Source organism: Mesoplodon bidens, assembly GCF_964165515.1.
Source record: "Mesoplodon bidens genome assembly, chromosome: 17".
Classification (NCBI taxonomy): Eukaryota; Metazoa; Chordata; class Mammalia; order Artiodactyla; family Ziphiidae; genus Mesoplodon; species Mesoplodon bidens.
Genome location: NC_138174.1, coordinates 77,026,179 through 77,032,178, shown reverse-complemented (window position 1 = coordinate 77,032,178; position 6,000 = coordinate 77,026,179).

The window sequence follows — 6,000 nt, the reverse complement described above, 5'->3', positions numbered from 1 at the left end:
TTGGAGAAAACCGACGTCTTAACGATATTGGGTCTTGGGACTTCCCTGGGGGTACAGTGGTAAAGATTCCAATGCAGGGGATGCAGGTTCGATCCCTGATCAGGGAACTAAGATCCCCCATACTGCAGGGCAACTAAGTCTGTGTGCCACAACTACTGAGCTCAGGTACCTCAACGAGAAAGCCCGTGTGCTCTGGAGCCCGCGGACCTCAACTAGAGAGAGAAAAACCCACACGCCACAACTAGGGAAAAGCCCGCGTCCCGAAATAAAAGATCCCTCGTGCCTCAATGAAGATCCCGCGTGCCACAACTCAGACCCGATGCAGCCCCCCAAGATAAAAGAAAATAAATTTAAAACAAAAACAAAAACAAACCCCCCAATATTGGGTCTTCCAATGACATGCTGTTGTTCTCCATTTATTTTGGTGTTCTTTAAATTTTTTTCAGCAATGCTTGATAGTTTTCTGTGTTCATCTTTTTGTATAGTTTGTAGTTTATCCCCAGGTATTTCACACATTTCTGGATATGATTTCAAATGGAATTGTACTTTAAAATTTTATTTTCCAATTGTTTGTTGCTAGAATGTAGAAATACAATTGATCTTTGTTTAGTGAACTTGCATCTTCTGACCATGCTAAACTGGCTTATTCTAGTAGCATTTTTTGTTCTACCTATATGATCATGTCATGTGTAAATAAAGACTATTTTACTTCTTCACTCCTATCTATATGCCTTTCACTTCTTGTTTTATTGCAGTGGCTAAGATCTTCAACACAATACTGAATAAAGGTTGCCTTGTCCCAGCCTTAGGGGGAAAGCTTTCAGTCTGTTACTCTTAAGCATAATGTTAGCTTAAATCTCATGTAAGTGTCCTTTCTCATGTTACGGAATTTCCCTTCTATTCCTAGTTTTCTGAGAGTTGTTTTTAAAATCTACGAGTGTTGGGACTCCCCTGGTGGTCCAGTGGTTAAGACTCCATGCTCCCAATGCAGGGCCTGGGTTCAGTCCCTGGTCAGGAAACTAGGTCCTGCATGCTGCAACTAAAGATCCCACACAGGACAATGAAGATCCCTCGTGCCGCAACTAAGACCCAGAGCAGCCAAATAAATAAATATTAAAAAATAAAATAAAATCAACGAGTGTTGAATTTCATCAAAATCTTCTTAATCTATTGAGATGATTACGTTTTTCTTTTATTTCTTTTCTTTTTTTAGATTTTCAAATGATAAAGCACCTTGCATTCTTGAGGAAAACTTCACTTGGTTTTGGTATGTTATTGATTCTATATACTGCTGTATTCAAATTGCTAATATTTGGTTAAGGGATATTGGTTGGTGTTGTGATATTTTTGTCTGATTTTTTAATCAGGGTAATGCTGGACTCATAATTTTAGTTGTGAACTATTCCCTCCTCTGTTTCTGAAAGACCGTGTAAGGTTTTTATTTTGTTTCTTCTTGTGTCCACTTTGATAATTTGCAAATTTTGTGGAATTTGACCATGTGATCTAAGTTATAGAATTTATTGGCATAAACTGATTCATAATATTCTCTGTAGGATCTGTTGTCATGTCCTTTCATTCCTAATATTGATAATTTTTGTTTCTTCTTTTTGAAATTAGTCTAGATAAAGGTTTATCGATTTTGTTGTTCTTCTCAAAAGAACCAGCTTTGGGTTTCATTGATTTCTCTATTTGTCCATTTTCTATTTCTTTGATTTCTACTTTTACCTTTATTATTTCCTTCCACCTATTATACTCTGGATTTAAATTGCTCTTCTTTTTCTAGCTTTTTAAGGCTTAGATCATTATATTTAAAACTTTCATCTTTTTTAACGTAAGCATCTGAAGCTATAAATATCCCCCTAAGCACTTCTTTAGCTGTGATCTTACACATTTTTGATGTTTTCTTATTCATTCAATTAAAAATATTTTCTCATTTTTCTTGTGATTTTTGACTCGTAGGTTATTTATTTATTTTTTGTGGTATGCGGGCCTCTCACTGTTGTGGCCTCTCCCATTGCGGAGCACAGGCTCTGGACACGCAGGCTCAGCGGCCATGGCTCTGCGGCATGTGGGATCTTCCCGGACCGGGGCACGAACCCATGTCCCCTGCATCGGCAGGCGGACTCTCAACCACTGCCCCACCAGGGAAGCCCCGGTTATTTATTTAAAAGTGTGTTACTTATGTTATCTATTTATATTAGAATTATTGGATTATTTATTTAGAAGTGTATTGCTTAATTTCCAAACATTTAGTCATTTATCAATTATCTGTTACATTTCTACTTGAATTTCATTGTGATCTAGGACATATTCTGTATAGTTTCAACCCTTTAAAGTGCAGTGAGACTTGTTTGATGACACATCACATGCTTACCTTGGTTAGAGTCCCCACGAGCTGGGAAGAGCGTTGTTGAGTGTACTATTCTGTAATTATCAGCGAGGTCAGGTCGGTTGATGTTTCATGTCCTTCCTGTTTTTCTGTCTACTTATCAGCTACTGAGAGTGCTGAAGTCTCCGACTACAATTATGGATTTGTCTGCTGCTTCTATTGCTCTTTTCAGCTGTCAGTTTTTGCTTCATTTATTTGGAAGCTCTGTTACTAGAGGTCTGTACATGTAGGGTTGGCTCTGATGAGCACCTCTTTTATCTTTATGAAATGCCTCTACCTCTGCAAATACTCCTTGTCCTGAAGTCTACTAGATGCTGATATAGCCACACAACTTTCTGTGTGTGTGATTTCCTATGATTAGTTTTCATGCTGAAGATTTTTTCATCTTTTACTTTAAACCCGTGTCTTTATGTGTAAAATAACTTCCTTGTAGATGACGAATACCTACCTGGGTCTTAATTTTCTATCCAGTCTGAAAGTCTTTGCCTTTTAGTTGGAGTGTTTTGATCATTTTATTTCTGTTCTTTATTCCCGTTCCCCCACTTTCCTGCCCCCTTTGGGCAGGTTTAAGATTTATACCGAATCAGAACAGGCCCCCATTTGTCATATGTGCTGGCCTGTGGCCCTGTCTTAAGTACCTTCGTATTAACTCAGAACAACCCCACAGCTAAGGAGCATTATCTTCTTTTAAAAGACAAGAAAACCAAGGTTTAGACAGTGTAGTTTTCTTAAGGGCACCCAGATGGCGACAGAGCCAGGCTTTGACCCCTGGGCCACCTGACCGTGAAGCTCCAGCCCTATAACCCTTTCTTTCTGCCAGCCCAGGGGCCTCCAAGGTGTGAGAAGCTGACAGCATGTCTGCTCTAAGATGCAGCGCCATCTCCGTTTACAGAGCAGTTGACCTTCTTAAGTGGGGACCCGTAAAAACCTTCTCAGCTTTTTATGTCACTGCTTCACATTTATCTACATCTGTACCTCCCGTTATATGCTGTCCTCCTGTCTTTGTAAGAACACACACGTGCACACACAGACACACAAACCACATGCACCCCAGCAACCAAGAGAATGTGGGGCATCCTGTGCTGGGGACTGGGGAGCAGAGAACCCCCGACCCCTGATCCTGGAGGGCATCTGAGAAGCCAAAGCTCGTGGCTGGTGTGAGAGGACTAAGGATGATTTTTACATAACGTTGTTTGAAAGTAACAGAGAACACCTAACAGTGACTCTATGGAGCTCACAAAGCAGGAACTGTTTACTGTCTGGCTCTTTACAGAAAAGGTTGACAACCCTGCCCTAGACGTGCGGAAAGAGAAAAGAACTTCACAAATATGAATTAGTGCCCTCAGAACTTCGAGAACACACTGTAGCCATAAAAACAGAACAAAGCAACAGTCTCCTCTTAACATTGGGGGTGATCAGGAAACAGGAAGTGACAACCTGACCTAGCAGCCGCTGCGTGGGGGGAGAACTGACCAGACCAAGTGGGAAGTCTACAGGGGCAGGGAGGGGCGGGGGCTGTGCGCTTCCATGCAAGATCGTCTGGCCTATTTTCTTCACAAAATTCCTCCTCAAGAAAGTGAGAGCGGGACGATCAGAGGGGAAGATGCCCTGAGGAAGTGAGGGGAGAAAGGACAGAAGGGAGTCACTAGTCTCCTGAGGAGGGCGTGTCGCTCGGTCCTGTCAGGACAAATGAAAATGTGCCCCATGTCGCAATCTTGTGCAATACGAAAACCTGGGACTAGATCTCAAAAGTTCTGTGGGGAAAAAACCCCACAAAACAGGTTAGTTACACAGTGGCAGCCAACTTCAGAGCTGGAAATCAGAGGCTGGGGAGCGAGTCCTTCCGAGTTCTGGGCCAGGACGTGAACCTAGAACTTCATTTATTTATCTACTTGGCTGTATCGGGTCTTAGTTGTGGCATGCGGGATTTTTCACTGCTGCGCGCCAGCTTGGTAGTTGTGGCGCGAGGGCTTCGTTGCCCCGCGTGGCTTGCGGGATCTTAGTTCCCGGACCAGGGATCGAACCCGTGTCCCCTGCATCGGAAGGCGGATTCTTTTAACACTGGACCGCCAGGGAAGTCCCGAACCTAGAACTTCATATGCAGCCAAACTACTAACACAAAGGCAAAATAAGTCAGACAAGCAAGGATTCAGAACATTTTCCTCCCACGCCTTTCTGCTGAGGAAGTCATGTAAGGATCACTTTAGTAAAAACGAATCAGGAAAATAAGTAAAAGGAAGGCTGGGGTCTGGGGAGGAGGGGACGCCAGCCACGCGGCCGGTCGGAAGGCATCAGGTTCTGAGGAAAAGGTCTTTGAGAAGAAACGGGATTCGTGCAGAGTTTAATAAGAAAACTGCAGATTGTGGTGATAAGACAAAGGTTTGTGGGGTTTTTTTGTCAATAGCATTAAAAATTGCTATATTTTTACTTAAAATTTTTATTTTAAAATGTCCAGGGAAGACAAAAAGCTGGACCAGAGTCCAGATATAAAGTTAAAATTTTATGACGTGAACTTTGAGCGTTTGATGGCGTTTGGAAGAAGAGAGCTTATTCGTCTCTGTGCTCAGAGTCTGAGCTGCCCGGGTACAGAATCACACCTCACTCCGGGGTTCCAGGGTGAGTTAACAGATGATCGTAAATGCCTTTTGTGAGTTTGCAACGTTTAGATAAAACATGTAAAGTTTAACATGTATAAATATATAAACATGATATGACAAGAGCTGTCAGAAACTGGAAGGGGTAGGAATCATGGGGAAGAATATGGGCCTTCATTTCATTTTCATACTAGATACTCTTGAGGAAACAGTTGAGCCAAGTAAATGGAGGCTGGAATGTGTGACTTGCTCTGAAGGAACCGAAGAAGACACACCTGACTAGATGGGGGGGAGGGGGAGGGGGAGGGGCGCTGGGTCCCCCTGGCTGGGCTGACCCACGCCCTCCATGCTAGGGGCAGGATGCCATGGGTGTGGTATGCGGGGCCATTTTGTTTTTCTTAACAATTTGGATGAACTTTACTTACAAACTTTTTGTTTTGGCAAAAATTCAAGCAGTATGAAGTATGCAATGAACAGTTTCCCTTGGCCCTGGAAGTCCACTGTGAGGGACAGCTGTGTGCTGTTGGGCACCTGCGCGCGCGCGCGCGCACACACACACACACACACACACACGCGCGCGCGCGCGCGTGCACGGGGTGGTGCCCTGCCCCCTCCCGTGGCCACACCTCTCCCTCCCATGCGACATCCGCTCCGTCAGCGTCTGGATCTCACTCTGGGGAAGGCCGGGGGGCCCAGCGTCACACACGTTTGGACGGACACCACCTAAGTCCTGTCCGAGGACATTCAGGATTTTTTCTGTGCGTGCTGTTCCGGTACCAGGCTTCCCTCCCCACGAGCGGCAGGACATCGAAAGGGATGTGGACTTTGGTGGGTCAAGAGTACGGGCATTTTCGATCCATGTGCTTGTCAGTTTAGCTGAGACCACCGTTCCACGCTGCAACTGAGGGGGCACGTCCTGAGGGTCCGCTGTCTGAGCCAGAGCACGGGAGCTACCCTGATGGCCCGGTCCCCCCAGCCCTTTCTGCTGACCCCTCGACCGTCAGTCTCTTGATGGGC